Source organism: Bombina bombina, chromosome 4 (genome assembly GCF_027579735.1).
Source record: "Bombina bombina isolate aBomBom1 chromosome 4, aBomBom1.pri, whole genome shotgun sequence".
Taxonomy (NCBI): domain Eukaryota; kingdom Metazoa; phylum Chordata; class Amphibia; order Anura; family Bombinatoridae; genus Bombina; species Bombina bombina.
Genome location: NC_069502.1, coordinates 481,429,654 through 481,448,508, shown reverse-complemented (window position 1 = coordinate 481,448,508; position 18,855 = coordinate 481,429,654).

The window sequence follows — 18,855 nt, the reverse complement described above, 5'->3', positions numbered from 1 at the left end:
TCATGCTTTATTAAAGGAATAGTCTAGTCAACATTAAAGGGACATGCCACCCACATTTTTTCTTTTATGAATTAGAAAGAGAATACAATTTTAAACATCTTTCTAATTTACTTATATTATCTAATTTGTTTTATTCTCTTGATATTCTTTGATGAAAAGCATATCTAGATATGCTCACTAGCTGCTGATTGGTTGCTGCACATAGAAGCATCATGTGATTGGCTCACCATGTGCATTTCTTTTTCTTCAAATAAGGATATTTAAAAAATTAAGCAAAATAAATTATGGAAGTAAATTGTAATGTTGTTTAAATTTCTATTCTCTATCTGAATCATGAAAGAAAGATTTTGGGTTTAGTGGCCCTTTAAACTTTCATGATTCAGATAGAGCATGCCATTTTAAGCAACTTTTCTTTGTTTTCTTGGTATCTTTATTTGAAAGTAAGCATAGGAGCCGGACCATTTTTGGTTCAGCACCTGGGTAGCACTTGCTGATTGGTGACTACATTTAGACACCAATCAGAAAGTGCTACCCAGGTTCTGAACAAAAAATGGGACGGCTCCTATGCTTACATTCCTGCTTTTTCAAGTAAAGATACAAAGAGAACGAAGAAAAATGGATAATAGGGGGCCTAGTTAACAAATGTCTTGCGGACCTGATCCGACAGTGCGGGTCAGGTCTGCAAGACATCGCTGAATGCGGAGAGCAATACGCTCTCCGTATTCAGCATTGCACCAGCAGCTCACAAGAGCCGCCCCCTGCAGACTCACGGCCAATGGGCCGCCAGCAGGGGGTGCCAATCAACCCGATCATACTCGATTGGGTTGAATTCCGGCGATTCCTGTCCGCCTGCTCCAAGCAGGCGGACAGGGTTATGGAGCAGCGGTCTTTGTGACCGCTGCTCCATAACTTGTGTTTCTGGCGAGCCTGAAGACTCGCCAGAAACACGGGCCGTCAAGCTCTGTTCGGAGCTTGATAGATGGGTCCCTAGGAGTAAATTAGAACGTTTATTAAAATGACACGCTCTATCTGAATCATGAAAATGTAATTTTTACCAGACTATTCTTTTAAGGTCATTTTCTTAGTTCCTTTTGGTCATTACTATTTGATCGTTTGCTAATATGATAACCTGGTGTTTTTGTGATTATGCCCCTCTAACAGTAGCTTTGTATTATTGTTTTTTATTATTGTGGAATTGATTTGTGGGTAGGTTTTACTCGTGTTTGGTCATGTGATTGTGTGTATATACAGGCATACTTTGTTTTATTGTGCTCCGCTTTATTGTGCTTTGCAGATATTGCGCTTCACAGATATTGCTCTTTTTACAAATTGATGGTTTTTAGTTAGCATTTTTTTTAGCAATAAAGTATATTTTAATTAATGTATGCATATTTTTTTATACAAAATGCTATTGCACATTTGATAGACTACAGTATAGTGTAAATATAACTTTAGTATGCACAGAGAAACCAAAAAAAAATGAGGGTGCCTCACTTTATTGCTATATTCGCTTTATTGCGGTGTTCTGGAACCAAACACACAATATCTCCGAGGTACGCCTGTTATATGCTATTTTGTGTATCATTCCCTAGTATTGAGAGGGCTAACACTCACAATTCTCCATAATACAGCTGGCCAAGGTACATTCAAAAACACATACAGTCATGAAATAAGAGGAAGCACTCTCATACATCCATCACCATTTTAGTCAAATAATAGTTTTTTTAAATTTGTTAATTTATAGTCACTGAAATACTATGAAGGATCTATACCTTCTGCCTATCTTATTTGTGACAGCAGCATCTTGGTGTTATATAGTATTGTAATATAACCCCTTATGAGTGGTCTCTCTTTCTCTTCTATATCCACATATTTGCTCTTGTATTTTTAAAGGGGCAGTAAGTTTAAAAAAAAAAAAAAACAAGCTAATTTTGGGTTAAGAACCTGGGTTGCACTTGCTTATTGATGGCCAAATGTAGCCACCAATCAGCAAGCACTAGCCAGGGTTCTGAACCAAAAATGGTCCAGCTCCTTAGCTTACATTCCTGCTTTTCAAATAAAGATACAAAGAAAACAAAGAAAAATTGATAATGGGAGTAAATTAGAAAGTTGCTTAAAATGGCATGCTCTGTCTGAATAATTAACCCCTTAAGGACAAGGCCATTTTTCAATTTCTTTCCCTTAAGGACCAGGGCTATTTTTACATTTTTGCGGTGTTTAGGGTTAGCTGTAATTTTCCTCTTACTCATTTACTGTACCCACACATATAATATACCGTTTTTCTTGCCATTAAATGGACTTTCTAAAGATACCATTATTTTCATCATATCTTATAATTTACTATAATTTTTTTTATAAAATATGAGGAAAAAATGGAAAAAAACACACTTTTTCTAACTTTGACCCCCAATATCTGTTACAAATCTACAACCACCAAAAAACACCCATGCTAAATAGTTTATAAATTTTGTCCTGAGTTTAGAAATACCCAATGTTTACATGTTCTTTGTTTTTTTTTTTGCAAGTTATAGGGCCATAAATACAAGTAGCACTTTGCTATTTCCAAACCACTTTTTTTCAAAATTAGCGCTAGTTACATTAGAACACTGATATCTTTCAGGAATCCCTGAATATCCCTTGACATGTATATATTTTTTTTTAGAAGACAACCCAAAGTATTGATCTAGGCCCATTTTGGTATATTTCATGCCACCATTTCACCGCCAAATGAGATCAAATTAAAAAAATTGTACACTTTTTCACAAATTTTTTCACAAACTTTAGGTTTCTCACTGAAATTATTTGCAAACAACTTGTGCAATTATGGCATAAATGGTTGTAAACACTTCTCTAGGATCCCCTTTGTTCAGAAATAGCAGACATATATGGCTTTGGCATTGCTTTTTGGTAATTAGAAGGCCGCTAAATACCTCTGCGCACCACACGTGTATTATGCCCAGCAGTGAAGGGGTTAATTAGGGAGCATGTAGGGAGCTTCTAGGGTTAATTTAGCTTTAGTGTAGTGTAGTAGACTACCCCAAGTATTGATCTAGGCCCATCTTGGTATATTTCATGCCACCATTTCACCGCCAAATGCGATCAAATGAAAAAAAACGTTACATTTTTCACAATTTTAGGTTTCTCACTGAAATTATTTACAAACAGCTTGTGCAATTATGGCACGAATGGTTGTAAATGCTTCTCTGTGATCCCCTTTGTTCAGAAATAGCAGACGTATATGGCTTTGGCGTTGCTTCTTAGTAATTAGAAGGCCGCTAAATGCAGCTGCGCACCACACGTGTATTATGCCCATCAGTGAAGGGGTTAATTAGGGAGCTTGTAGGGAGCTTGCAGGGTTAATTTTAGCTTTAATGTAGAGATCAGCCTCCCACCTGACATATCATACCCCCTGATCCCTCCCAAACAGCTCTCTTCCCTCCCCCACCCCACAATTGTACCCGAAAGTCTGCCAGTACTAAAATAAAAGGTATTTAAGAATTTATTTTTTTTAGCATATTTACATATGCTGATGTGTAGGATCCCCCCTTAGCCCCCAACCTCCCTGATCCCCCCCCAAACAGCTCTCTAACCCTCCCCCTCTACCTTATTGGTAGCCATCTTGGGTACTGGCAGCTGTCTGCCAGTACCCAGTTTACTAAAAAACAGAATTTATGTTTACCTGATAAATTACTTTCTCCAACGGTGTGTCCGGTCCACGGCGTCATCCTTACTTGTGGGATATTCTCTTCCCCAACAGGAAATGGCAAAGAGCCCAGCAAAGCTGGTCACATGATCCCTCCTAGGCTCCGCCTACCCCAGTCATTCGACCGACGTTAAGGAGGAATATTTGCATAGGAGAAACCATATGAAACCGTGGTGACTGTAGTTAAAGAAAATAAATTATCAGACCTGATTAAAAAACCAGGGCGGGCCGTGGACCGGACACACCGTTGGAGAAAGTAATTTATCAGGTAAACATAAATTCTGTTTTCTCCAACATAGGTGTGTCCGGTCCACGGCGTCATCCTTACTTGTGGGAACCAATACCAAAGCTTTAGGACACGGATGATGGGAGGGAGCAAATCAGGTCACCTAGATGGAAGGCACCACGGCTTGCAAAACCTTTCTCCCAAAAATAGCCTCAGAAGAAGCAAAAGTATCAAACTTGTAAAATTTGGTAAAAGTGTGCAGTGAAGACCAAGTCGCTGCCCTACATATCTGATCAACAGAAGCCTCGTTCTTGAAGGCCCATGTGGAAGCCACAGCCCTAGTGGAATGAGCTGTGATTCTTTCGGGAGGCTGCCGTCCGGCAGTCTCGTAAGCCAATCTGATGATGCTTTTAATCCAAAAAGAGAGAGAGGTAGAAGTTGCTTTTTGACCTCTCCTTTTACCGGAATAAACAACAAACAAGGAAGATGTTTGTCTAAAATCCTTTGTAGCATCTAAATAGAATTTTAGAGCGCGAACAACATCCAAATTGTGCAACAAACGTTCCTTCTTCGAAACTGGTTTCGGACACAGAGAAGGTACGATAATCTCCTGGTTAATGTTTTTGTTAGAAACAACTTTTGGAAGAAAACCAGGTTTAGTACGTAAAACCACCTTATCTGCATGGAACACCAGATAAGGAGGAGAACACTGCAGAGCAGATAATTCTGAAACTCTTCTAGCAGAAGAAATTGCAACCAAAAACAAAACTTTCCAAGATAATAACTTAATATCAACGGAATGTAAGGGTTCAAACGGAACCCCCTGAAGAACTGAAAGAACTAAGTTGAGACTCCAAGGAGGAGTCAAAGGTTTGTAAACAGGCTTGATTCTAACCAGAGCCTGAACAAAGGCTTGAACATCTGGCACAGCTGCCAGCTTTTTGTGAAGTAACACAGACAAGGCAGAAATCTGTCCCTTCAGGGAACTTGCAGATAATCCTTTTTCCAATCCTTCTTGAAGGAAGGATAGAATCTTAGGAATCTTAACCTTGTCCCAAGGGAATCCTTTAGATTCACACCAACAGATATATTTTTTCCAAATTTTGTGGTAAATCTTTCTAGTTACAGGCTTTCTGGCCTGAACAAGAGTATCGATAACAGAATCTGAGAACCCTCGCTTCGATAAGATCAAGCGTTCAATCTCCAAGCAGTCAGCTGGAGTGAGACCAGATTCGGATGTTCGAACGGACCTTGAACAAGAAGGTCTCGTCTCAAAGGTAGCTTCCATGGTGGAGCCGATGACATATTCACCAGATCTGCATACCAAGTCCTGCGTGGCCACGCAGGAGCTATCAAGATCACCGACGCCCTTTCCTGATTGATCCTGGCTACCAGCCTGGGGATGAGAGGAAACGGCGGGAATACATAAGCTAGTTTGAAGGTCCAAGGTGCTACTAGTGCATCCACTAGAGCCGCCTTGGGATCCCTGGATCTGGACCCGTAGCAAGGAACTTTGAAGTTCTGACGAGAGGCCATCAGATCCATGTCTGGAATGCCCCACAGTTGAGTGACTTGGGCAAAGATTTCCGGATGGAGTTCCCACTCCCCCGGATGCAATGTCTGACGACTCAGAAAATCCGCTTCCCAATTTTCCACTCCTGGGATGTGGATAGCAGACAGGTGGCAGGAGTGAGACTCCGCCCATAGAATGATTTTGGTCACTTCTTCCATCGCCAGGGAACTCCTTGTTCCCCCCTGATGGTTGATGTACGCAACAGTTGTCATGTTGTCTGATTGAAACCGTATGAACTTGGCCCTCGCTAGCTGAGGCCAAGCCTTGAGAGCATTGAATATCGCTCTCAGTTCCAGAATATTTATCGGTAGAAGAGATTCTTCCCGAGACCAAAGACCCTGAGCTTTCAGGAATCCCCAGACCGCGCCCCAGCCCATCAGACTGGCGTCGGTCGTGACAATGACCCACTCTGGTCTGCGGAAGGTCATCCCTTGTGACAGGTTGTCCAGGGACAGCCACCAACGGAGTGAGTCTCTGGTCCTCTGATTTACTTGTATCCTCGGAGACAAGTTTGTATAGTCCCCATTCCACTGACTGAGCATGCACAGTTGTAATGGTCTTAGATGAATGCGCGCAAAAGGAACTATGTCCATTGCCGCTACCATCAAACCTATCACTTCCATGCACTGCGCTATGGAAGGAAGAGGAACGGAATGAAGTATCCGACAAGAGTCTAGAAGTTTTGTTTTTCTGGCCTCTGTCAGAAAAATCCTCATTTCTAAGGAGTCTATTATTGTCCCCAAGAAGGGAACCCTTGTTGACGGAGATAGAGAACTCTTTTCCACGTTCACTTTCCATCCGTGAGATCTGAGAAAGGCCAGGACAATGTCCGTGTGAGCCTTTGCTTGAGGAAGGGACGACGCTTGAATCAGAATGTCGTCCAAGTAAGGTACTACAGCAATGCCCCTTGGTCTTAGCACAGCTAGAAGGGACCCTAGTACCTTTGTGAAAATCCTTGGAGCAGTGGCTAATCCGAAAGGAAGCGCCACGAACTGGTAATGCTTGTCCAGGAATGCGAACCTTAGGAACCGATGATGTTCCTTGTGGATAGGAATATGTAGATACGCATCCTTTAAATCCACCGTGGTCATGAATTGACCTTCCTGGATGGAAGGAAGAATTGTTCGAATGGTTTCCATTTTGAACGATGGAACCTTGAGAAACTTGTTTAAGATCTTGAGATCTAAGATTGGTCTGAACGTTCCCTCTTTTTTGGGAACTATGAACAGATTGGAGTAGAACCCCATCCCTTGTTCTCCTAATGGAACAGGATGAATCACTCCCATTTTTAACAGGTCTTCTACACAACGTAAGAATGCCTGTCTTTTTATGTGGTCTGAAGACAACTGAGACCTGTGGAACCTCCCCCTTGGGGGAAGCCCCTTGAATTCCAGAAGATAACCTTGGGAGACTATTTCTAGCGCCCAAGGATCCAGAACATCTCTTGCCCAAGCCCGAGCGAAGAGAGAGAGTCTGCCCCCCACCAGATCCGGTCCCGGATCGGGGGCCAACATTTCATGCTGTCTTGGTAGCAGTGGCAGGTTTCTTGGCCTGCTTTCCCTTGTTCCAGCCTTGCATTGGTCTCCAAGCTGGCTTGGCTTGAGAAGTATTACCCTCTTGCTTAGAGGACGTAGCACTTTGGGCTGGTCCGTTTCTACGAAAGGGACGAAAATTAGGTTTATTTTTGGCCTTGAAAGGCCGATCCTGAGGAAGGGCATGGCCCTTACCCCCAGTGATATCAGAGATAATCTCTTTCAAGTCAGGGCCAAACAGCGTTTTCCCCTTGAAAGGAATGTTAAGTAGCTTGTTCTTGGAAGACGCATCAGCTGACCAAGATTTCAACCAAAGCGCTCTGCGCGCCACAATAGCAAACCCAGAATTCTTAGCCGCTAACCTAGCCAATTGCAAAGTGGCGTCTAGGGTGAAAGAATTAGCCAATTTGAGAGCATTGATTCTGTCCATAATCTCCTCATAAGGAGGAGAATCACTATCGACCGCCTTTACCAGCTCATCGAACCAGAAACACGCGGCTGTAGTGACAGGGACAATGCATGAAATTGGTTGTAGAAGGTAACCCTGCTGAACAAACATCTTTTTAAGTAACCTTCTAATTTTTTATCCATAGGATCTTTGAAAGCACAACTATCTTCTATGGGTATAGTGGTGCGTTTGTTTAAAGTGGAAACCGCTCCCTCGACCTTGGGGACTGTCTGGCATAAGTCCTTTCTGGGGTCGACCATAGGAAACAATTTTTTAAATATGGGGGGAGGGACGAAAGGAATACCGGGCCTTTCCCATTCTTTATTTACAATGTCCGCCACCCGCTTGGGTATAGGAAAAGCTTCTGGGAGCCCCGGGACCTCTAGGAACTTGTCCATTTTACATAGTTTCTCTGGGATGACCAACTTGTCACAATCATCCAGAGTGGATAATACCTCCTTAAGCAGAATGCGGAGATGTTCCAACTTAAATTTAAACGTAATCACATCAGGTTCAGCTTGTTGAGAAATGTTCCCTGAATCAGTAATTTCTCCCTCAGACAAAACCTCCCTGGCCCCATCAGACTGGTTTAGGGGCCCTTCAGAACCATTATTATCAGCGTCGTCATGCTCTTCAGTATCTAAAACAGAGCAGTCGCGCTTACGCTGATAAGTGTGCATTTTGGCTAAAATGTTTTTGACAGAATTATCCATTACAGCCGTTAATTGTTGCATAGTAAGGAGTATTGGCGCGCTAGATGTACTAGGGGCCTCCTGAGTGGGCAAGACTCGTGTAGACGAAGGAGGGAATGATGCAGTACCATGCTTACTCCCCTCACTTGAGGAATCATCTTGGGCATCATTGTCATTGTCACATAAATCACATTTATTTAAATGAGAAGGAACTCTGGCTTCCCCACATTCAGAACACAGTCTATCTGGTAGTTCAGACATGTTAAACAGGCATAAACTTGATAACAAAGTACAAAAAAACGTTTTAAAATAAAACCGTTACTGTCACTTTAAATTTTAAACTGAACGCACTTTATTACTGCAATTGCGAAAAAATATGAAAGAATTGCTCAAAATTCACCAAAATTTCACCACAGTGTCTTAAAGCCTTAAAAGTATTGCACCCCAAATTTGGAAGCTTTAACCCTTAAAATAACGGAACCGGAGCCGTTTTTAACTTTAACCCCTTTACAGTCCCTGGTGTCTGCTTTGCTGAGACCCAACCAAGCCCAAAGGGGAATACGATACCAAATGACGCCTTCAGAAAGTCTTTTCTATGTATCAGAGCTCCTCACACATGCGACTGCATGTCATGCCTCTCAAAAACAAGTGCGCAACACCGGCGCGAAAATGAGGCTCTGCCTATGATTTGTGAAAGCCCCTAAAGAGAAAGGTGTCTAAAAAAGTGCCTGCCGATATAAACTTATCAAAATACCCAGATTAAATGATTCCTCAAGGCTAAATATGTGTTAATAATGAATCGATTTAGCCCAGAAAAAGTCTACAGTCTTAATAAGCCCTTGTGAAGCCCTTATTTACAATCTTAATAAACATGGCTTACCGGATCCCATAGGGAAAATGACAGCTTCCAGCATTACATCGTCTTGTTAGAATGTGTCATACCTCAAGCAGCAAGAGACTGCTCACTGTTCCCCCAACTGAAGTTAATTCCTCTCAACAGTCCTGTGTGGAACAGCCATGGATTTTAGTAACGGTTGCTAAAATCATTTTCCTCATACAAACAGAAATCTTCATCTCTTTTCTGTTTCTGAGTAAATAGTACATACCAGCACTATTTTAAAATAACAAACTCTTGATTGAATAATAAAAACTACAGTTAAACACTAAAAAACTCTAAGCCATCTCCGTGGAGATGTTGCCTGTACAACGGCAAAGAGAATGACTGGGGTAGGCGGAGCCTAGGAGGGATCATGTGACCAGCTTTGCTGGGCTCTTTGCCATTTCCTGTTGGGGAAGAGAATATCCCACAAGTAAGGATGACGCCGTGGACCGGACACACCTATGTTGGAGAAAAAAGCTTCTTTTTTTTATTGTATTTATTTTTTTCTGTAGTGTAGCTTCCCCCCCCCCCCACAAGACCAACCCCCCACCACCTCCCAGATCCCTTAGATGCTTTTTTTTATAAAATATTGCCCCACTCTCTTACTTTTTTTTTAACATTTTCTGTAGCGTAGCCGTTCCCACCTGCTTCCACCCATGCATGCGCCCGCCCCCGCCCCCGTGAACGCTTCCAGCTGCTTTAAACCCCAATCTCGTACAGGGTACGTCGCTGGTCTTTAAAGACCAGGTTGTGTGCGACGGACCCTGTACGACATGCGTCATTAAGGGGTTAAAGAAAAAAAAATGGCTTTAATATCCCTTTAACACAGTTCACACCAGCAATGGAAACTGGGCTTTAATTGGCAAAGTCTTTATTAGCATTCATCAGTTTACTATAAAATAGTCGTAACACTACGTAAATGTCCTTTAGATGATGTTTCTGTGGTTTCTGGTGATGTACAATTGCTTAGGAGAAGTAGCTTGTCACATATATCTATAAGTGTAACCTCTGTGCTGGGGCGCGATCCGATATACGGCGTAGCGACTACATCTAAAACTGCGCCACGTAATTACGCTATTCAAAAGTCATATATAAATCCATGCGCAGCCTCCATTTTCTTCAGTGTGTTTGGATGGTTTGTTGAGCTACAGCACACTACAGTGGAGTGGAGGATTAGACAGAGTAGAGAGAGAGGCGCAAACAGAGGAGTTAGTTAGGTCGCATTGTTGGATTGGTTAAGCTTGTACACTTACACATATTTTTACACATTGCACACATATTGCATACATACATATACAAAATAAACAACACTTTTTTTTCTAACACCTCACACATTTTATTTCAATTTTACAGTGTGATAGGCTGAGTGTTTGGTTGTGATTGTGTGTGATTGAACTGGGAGTGAGTGTGAGTGTGTGTAGTGTGAGGATGGTTGGGAGAGGTAGGGCGGAGGGGAGGAGGGGAGAGGAGTGGCAGGGAGAGGAGTATTGGAGCGGACAGGAGGAGCAGCGGGGTCCCCGTCAGGGAGTAAGTGGAGTGGTGAGAGGGAGAGCTAGAAGAGATGATGGGAGGGGAGATGCCCAGAGACCAGGCACATCTAGGAGAGGGACAGAGGGTGCACATGGGGACAGAAGGGGGGAGGAGGGAAAGGATAGGGAGGAACCCACACCAGGGACATCACAGGGAGGAAGCCAGTTGTCCACAGAGGATGAGAGGATGAGAATGTTGCCCTAGTCCAGGCCATCATGGACAATCACAGTGCCCTATTTGGCCAGGAGAAGGGTAAAGGTGTTGCCAGAAGGCGGAAAACAGCATGGTTGGCGGTAGAGGATGCCATCAACAGTGTGGCCCTGCAGAGGAGGACTGTTGAGGGCCTTAAAAAAAGGTGGAATGACTGTAAGAGGCGGGTGAAAGAGAAGATGGGGCAGGAAGCCATGCACCAGAGGGGAACAGGCGGTGGTCCACCCCTGGAAACAGAATACAACACCTGGCAGGAAATGATACGCAGGTCCCTGAGTATCACAGCAGTCCATGGACTTCCAGGGGCTCGTGACTCAGGGGCTGCAACCACAGCACCTCATGCTGGTGAGTAACATCCCACACACCAGTATGATATGTAATTGAGATATAACATCCTTTAATGTCACATATTCATGTACACAATGAGGAGCATGGTATTTGGCCTACTAACAAAAACATCTACAATTAGATTTGACATTAATGCTAATTAACACAATGCAATTCATGATATGAGGTGGAGTAGTGCAATACTAACATGTCTCAGAGTAACACAGGCCACAAGCCACATGTAAAGTTTTCAGTAAATGGACACTATAGCCATCACATTACTTTTTGCTCAGAAAGCAGGTTCTGTGCCTACATCAGGCTAAAGTAAATTGTGTGACCATAGTGTCACTTAAAGAACACATTTTTTAAGTACACATAACTATTGTATGAAACACATACCTGTATACTGTGCAGATTAAAATCCCTCATATCACAAATCACATTGTGCACATGCATGTTATAGAGTTTGACATGAGAATGAGTATAGGCCCTAGCATGTATCAATGTACATTGTATGCCCACATGGACATATATATGACTGTACTAATCCCTCTCATCATTTGACTCCTCCACAGAACCTCCTGTCACCAGGCTGCAAACAGGCATGCCGCCACCTCCACCACCACCACCAGTTACAGGCATGCAGCCACCACCACCAGTCTTCAGGCAACCATGTGAACATTATGCTCCCAGGCATGAGCAGGGTTGGATGGCTTCTGTTGAGGACCCGGAAGTGATGCCACCACCATTGACATATGACCCCTGGCAAGATTCCTGGCCAGAGGAATACTCTTCTTTTGGCTTTGAGGGGGAGCCAAGTCAGCCACAAAGGGTCCATGTCTTTACCCCCCCCCAACACAATATCAGGGCAGTCATGGCTTTTACACACAGGGTATGTCCCATGAAGTGCAAACTGGACAGGCTGAGTGGTCACATACTAGTCATCAATGGGACTACCAATCCACCCTGAGAGCTCCACCATCTTCTTCCCTTGGGAGAGCTCCACCATCCTCTTCCCTTTGGAGAGCTCCACCATCCTCTTCCCTTGGGAGAGCTCCACCATCCTCTTCCCTTGGGAGAGCTCCACCATCCTCTTCCCTTGGGAGAGCTCCTCCATCCTCTTCCCTGTCCCACAAGCCCCAGCAGATGAAGATGTCCCACAAGCACATGCAGATGAAGATGTCCCACAAGCACATGGAGATGCAGCTGAAGTTGTTCCTCAAGCACCAGCAGATGCAGCTGAAGTTGTTCCTCAAGCACCAGCAGATGCAGCTGATGTTGTTCCTCAAGCACCAACAGATGCAGCTGTTGTTCCTCAAGCGCCAGCAGATGCAGCTGATGTTGTTCCTCAAGCACCAGCAGATGCAGCTGAAGTTGTTCCTCAAGCACCAGCAGATGCAGCTGAACCTGCACCTCAAGCACCTAGAAGCCCTGCTGCTCAAGAGCCTGTTGATGCATTGTATTCTCCCCTGGGTGAGGAATACATTGCACTGCAGAGGAGGCTCATAACAAGCTACGAGAGCAGACAAAGAGGCCACGAGAGGTTTCACAGGAGCCAAGAGAGGTTTCAAAGGAGCCAAGAGAGGTTACACAGGAGCCAAGAGAGGTTACTCAAGCATAGCATAGAGCTGCAGAGGGACATGGCAGCATCATTAAATGGAATTGTTCAAAACCAGTCTCAGAGGATGCGAGTTCTGTCTGATATGCAGATGCAGATGGACAACAGATGACGGGAACAAAATCAACTCTGGGGTGTGTTGGTTGAGCACTTTACACACCAGTATATGATAGTGATTGCCTATTCAGTCGGGCAGAACTATGCTCACCTTAAAAAACTATCCCAACGGTTTTGTGTACAATAGGTCAAAAAAATAGGTGGCGCAAGTGAATGCTGTTCTGACTAATAATGGTGTAAAATGTATATCAGATTCCCTGTGTGTCTGATAATGTTCTCACCTTACATAGGCTGTATTGAAATTTCAAGTGTAAATGGTGTCTCTCCAGGACAATAAAGCTTCTAGATTCAAATTCTATAGTATAAATATATATATATTTATTGAATAAAAGATTCTTATTTATTGAATAAAAGATTCTTATTTATTAAATGAATGATTCTTATATATGAGATCAAAATAATGATGATCTATTCACAAATGATAATCAGTTGACAATTTAAAACATTTGGTAAAATATAAAATATGATAGTACAATATTAAAAACACCGGTGTTCTTCATAAACAAAAAACTATAAAAACTCAAATTGAGATAATATAAGCAAGCAGGTGTACTCAGAAGATAAAACCAAAAAATAAACAAAAAATAAACAGAGGAGACTCATGTACCTCTAAGCGTATTGCTAGCAAAAAACATATATAAATGCATATATGAGTATATGAACCATATGTCTGGTATCCGTTAAACTAGCGTATATGTATACTTCACAGATGTATAAGGGTTAAGCAAATGTTATACAGTTCCTTATTGCTTAATGTTCTGGCAAAACATGGGGTGGTTATCCTTCCGTCAAAAATATATTTGAGCCAATGTATATTGAAACAAGTATGGCAAAATGTAGCCAGTAATATGTAGCTGCAGTGTTATTTCTTAGATTTCAGCGTCTCTGTTTTTTAATCAGAGGTAGGTTTACATACGGTTTTTAGCTGGGTGTAGCGATTCCTTCCTTAAAAACAGTGCACTGTTGACGTCTTCCCTCTGCTATGCAGAAAAAGCCGGTGGAGTACTAAGTCCCTTAGCCTCCGTTTACCAGCTGTGTTGGTAGTTGTTTCCTTAGATTTGTTGCTTACCCAGTAATGGGCCTTGATGGTATTCTTATGAGCTCCGGTCACAACTTGCTTCTTTCTTTGTGAGTGTATAACCCAGACTCGGTCTTTATTTTCACCGGTCTCCTTGCTGTTATCACAGCTAACAAAGTTCTCCTCTGGAGCTGAGTTGTTTTGGCTCACTTCTTAATTTCAAATGATCAGGTTTCTACGCGTTTCGGCGTTCTGCCTTTCTCAAGATCTTGAGAAAGGCAGAACGCCGAAACGCGTAGAAACCTGATCATTTGAAATTAAGAAGTGAGCCAAAACAACTCAGCTCCAGAGGAGAACTTTGTTAGCTGTGATAACAGCAAGGAGACCGGTGAAAATAAAGACCGAGTCTGGGTTATACACTCACAAAGAAAGAAGCAAGTTGTGACCGGAGCTCATAAGAATACCATCAAGGCCCATTACTGGGTAAGCAACGAATCTAAGGAAACAACTACCAGCACAGCTGGTAAACGGAGGCTAAGGGACTTAGTACTCCACCGGCTTTTTCTGCATAGCAGAGGGAAGACGTCAACAGTGCACTGTTTTTAAGGAAGGAATCGCTACACCCAGCTAAAAACCGTATGTAAACCTACCTCTGATTAAAAAACAGAGACGCTGAAATCTAAGAAATAACACTGCAGCTACATATTACTGGCTACATTTTGCCATACTTGTTTCAATATACATTGGCTCAAATATATTTTTGATGGAAGGATAACCACCCCATGTTTTGCCATAACATTAAGCAATAAGGAACTGTATAACATTTGCTTAACCCTTATACATCTGTGAAGTATACATATACGCTAGTTTAACGGATACCAGACATATGGTTCATATACTCATATATGCATTTATATATGTTTTTTGCTAGCAATACGCTTAGAGGTACATGAGTCTCCTCTGTTTATTTTTTGTTTATTTTTTGTTTATTTTTTGGTTTTATCTTCTGAGTACACCTGCTTGCTTATATTATCTCAATTTGAGTTTTTATAGTTTATTGTTTATGAAGAACACCGGTGTTTTTAATATTGTACTATCATATTTTATATTTTACCAAATGTTATAAATTGTCAACTGATTATCATTTGTGAATAGATCATCATTATTTTGATCTCATATATAAGAATCGTTCATTTAATAAATAAGAATCGAGCTTTTGAACTAAGAGGCTGTGCATGTCGAGAGCTCCCACACTTTAGCAAATTTCCTCGATAAAATTTAAACTTTTCCACTCCCAAAAGTTATCAAAACTACTTGCTAACAGTCCCACAACTATTCCTGGTAAAAAAAAGTGGAGAAGGAAGAAAAATCGGTACGACTGGAGGCTCCTGACGAAGCAGTCAGCTCCGGCTAGCCGCCCCACATCAGGCTACAACTTAAGGAGAACGTCAGTGAACAGAGGCTTGTCTTCACTTCTTCATTTCTTTGCGGGGCCACCTACCCCCTTTCGGCTGTTAGAAGACATCACTCCGGAGGGTCGGGGCTCCGCTCCGGAGGACTGCGGTGGCGATCTGAGGGAGGCGGAGAGAGGTGGGGGATAGAGACCTCGTCTTGGATTAGGGGGTAAAGGCTCCACACGACCAGACCACACTCCAGCAGGGTAGTATTCCCCAGCATTTTTGAGACCGGCACACATTGGTCTCTCTACCGGTCACCTTCTACAGACTGGGGGGAGGTTTCTTGCTCCGGAACCAGATTAGTCCTGCTGTGGCGCGAAATTCCGCCATTTTACCTGCGGCCTATTTCGGCCTCCAACTTCACGGGATCCAGCAGGCTGAAAGAGGAACATTCACAACCAATACAGGTACAAAAAAAAAAAAAAAAACGTCCGCAGACACGGGTGAAGGGAGGTAAGAGTTTCCATTTAATTCTCCCCAGCCCACACAGTACAATAACTAAGAATAAAGTCCCCCATAACTGTGCCTTCTAACACCACGCTGAACCTGCTACAAAGATCAGTCTGATCCGGTCCGGTTGTCCCTAGACTCAGCTAAGCCAGAAACAGTAAAATATCAAAAGATTTGGGGACTCCTAGCATAACGGACAGTAACAGCATTTAAAACAACTTTACTCCAAACTCCTGCAGCAAGGAGTGTCTGCCAATTAAAGAAATTACTCTGAGATAGAGCAGGCACATTAAAAACAGACTGGCAAATCTGTATTACACCCATCTAAGCAGAGGCATTTACAGTACACAGCCTGATGTGATCTTTATGCACACTTGTCAGCTCTTTACTGTTTTGATGTTTATTTAAATTCTTACGGTTCCTCTCCACATTAACCCTTGTTAGAAACAACATCTTTACCCCCTAAGCCTGAGGTAACAGCTCATGTGGTTGTGCTTTAGGAGTCACATTAGGGGCACTACTAGAGGGACAGGAGTCTTCAGACAGAGGAACTGCTGCAGCCGGATACAAAGATTATAGACCCCCCCCCACTCCTTACTATTTGTTTATAATCCTTGCAATAATGACACATTAAGCATGATGAAGTGAGGGAAAAATGGACCAGATATCTATCTCCTAATCCATATACTGCAACTATCACTCAACTCTTAGCCAATGCTACTTTATTAGAAGCCTCATTCTAACAGTCTCACCCCTGAGCAGTCCATTTCACTAAAGCCATCCATTATTTTATCTTACCTACTCTCTCTCGGTCCTCTACCTTTTTACACAATGAAAAACAAAACACAAACAGTCAAGGAGTGTTTGTCTAAGTCTCAGCTTAAGCAGAAGCAGTTGAACAGAGACACCCCCGCACAAGGAGAAACTCCAAATTCGAGTATGACTGAGCTGTCAGAGTCTCTTCCCTCTGTCACACAAAACAAGGAGCTACTCTCTCAAATCAAAACTCTATTCCAAGAAGAATTGAAGTCGGCGTTGTCTGACTTACGCCAGGACATTAAGGAAATTGGCACTCGCACTGCAGAATTGGAGGAAAGAACAGATGTAATCGCGGAAGAAATTCCACATATACAGAAAAATATCTCAGACCATGCAGAATATATACACAGATTAGAGGAGCAAATCGAAGATCTCGAGAACAGATCTCGCAGATCCAACCTACGTATACGAAATTTGCCAGAATCTTACAAAAATTTGAATGAATCTATGACAACACTGTTCCACCAATTAGTCCCAGATATAGAATTAGATAAACTCCTGATGGACAGGGTTCATAGAGCCCTCACCAAACCTCAACAGTCCACTACAAGAGACATTGTCCTTAAACTTCACTACTTCCACATTAAAGAACTTATCCTTAAAGCGGCTAGACAACAACCAACGATTAATTTTGAGGGCCATACAATTCAAATATTTGCAGATGTTGCTCCAATCACACTAAGGAAGAGGAGAGATCTTAAACCTATCACAATGGCCCTCACAAAAGCCCAGATAAAATACAGGTGGAACTTCCCCTTCAAGATGGCGTTTACACACGCTAATGTTAACTACACCTGCTCCAACCTGGATGAAGGCTCATCTATTTTACGTCGCCTGGGGATACCATTTGAGTCTCCTCAAACTTCCTCCAATAAGATCCCCCAGAGAAAATCAATACAAAAAGAATGGACTCCTGTTGGTCATTCTAAAAAACAAAGAAAATTAAAGAACACCTCAAACAACCATTCGGATTCTGAGTCACTTCCGGAAGAAGAGTTCCCACCAACTTGAAGAAACAAACAGATCCAGAGGAGTGTCTTGATTGAACTGCTTTGGTTTAATGGCGGAGGATCTGTGGTAGTCAGATTCTCCAAATTTACAGTGGCCTACCCGTTTCATTTAATATGACTTTTGTTTTCTTAGAAACATTTAGTTAAATTTTAATATATTTGTATGTTTGGGTTAGGCCTCACTTCTGCCTAACTCAGGGGTTGACATAGTTATAGCTGTGATAGCTGTTATTGTTAAAGTTATGGTTATGAATAATATTATTTCTACAACTGTTATCTCTGCATCAAATCCATCCCCTCCCCTCCTTATTTTCCCTGTACTAGATTAAGATACAGAAAGGTTCACCCAAACCATATTCATCACCCCTTCCCCTCCCCTCTTGTCCCTTTTCCCTCACCTTCCCTTATCCCATCCCAACCTCCCTTCCTGCTTCCGGTCATACGGGATGTGGTACCGGAGCTAATAATATATTGCAGATAACGGGGAGTCCTCTCAACACTCATCTATCCCCTCCCACCTTCCCCTTACCATATTCCCTACTAATTCATGATTAGGAGATACTGCTATAAATGTTCTTTAAGGGTCCAGTACCCTCCACTTAAGTGAATGTTTCCCTGGCTAGGGATATTAATATTAAGTTTAAAGCTATTTCGCTTAGAATTATCTATGTACTATTTTTTTCAGGCATGTTATAAGTTTACCATGATCAATCCTCTTGTACCATCTTTTATAATACATAATACCTCTCATTACACAGATGGCTCAGATGTTCCAGATACCCTTTCTTGGTGGGGGTCTTTGCCCTCTCACCCTGGTAATCTGATTTTGGTTCTCCTCTGGTTCGAGGTAAGTCCCGGCTCTCTCCTAGTGATACCCACCCCTACCAATCTATCAGACTTATTCCATCTATGTGTCACATATAGGGGTCCAGCTGATAATGTTACCTTTACGTTTTTTAAATGTCTATAAAGCTCCTCTCACATAATGTTAGGGGACTCAATTCGGATATCAAAAGGAAGAAGGCTATCACTACTTATAAGTCACTACATGCCCATATAGTTATGTTACAAGAAACCCATTTCACTAGGGACTCTAATCCAAAGTACTGGGACAAATCATACCCAATACAATATCACGCTATTAGTGGGAAAAAGAAATGTGGGGTTTCTATACTGTTACATTCCTCCTTAAATTTCAAAGAGGAGGAAGTCATTAGAGACAGAGAAGGAAGATTTGTATTAATT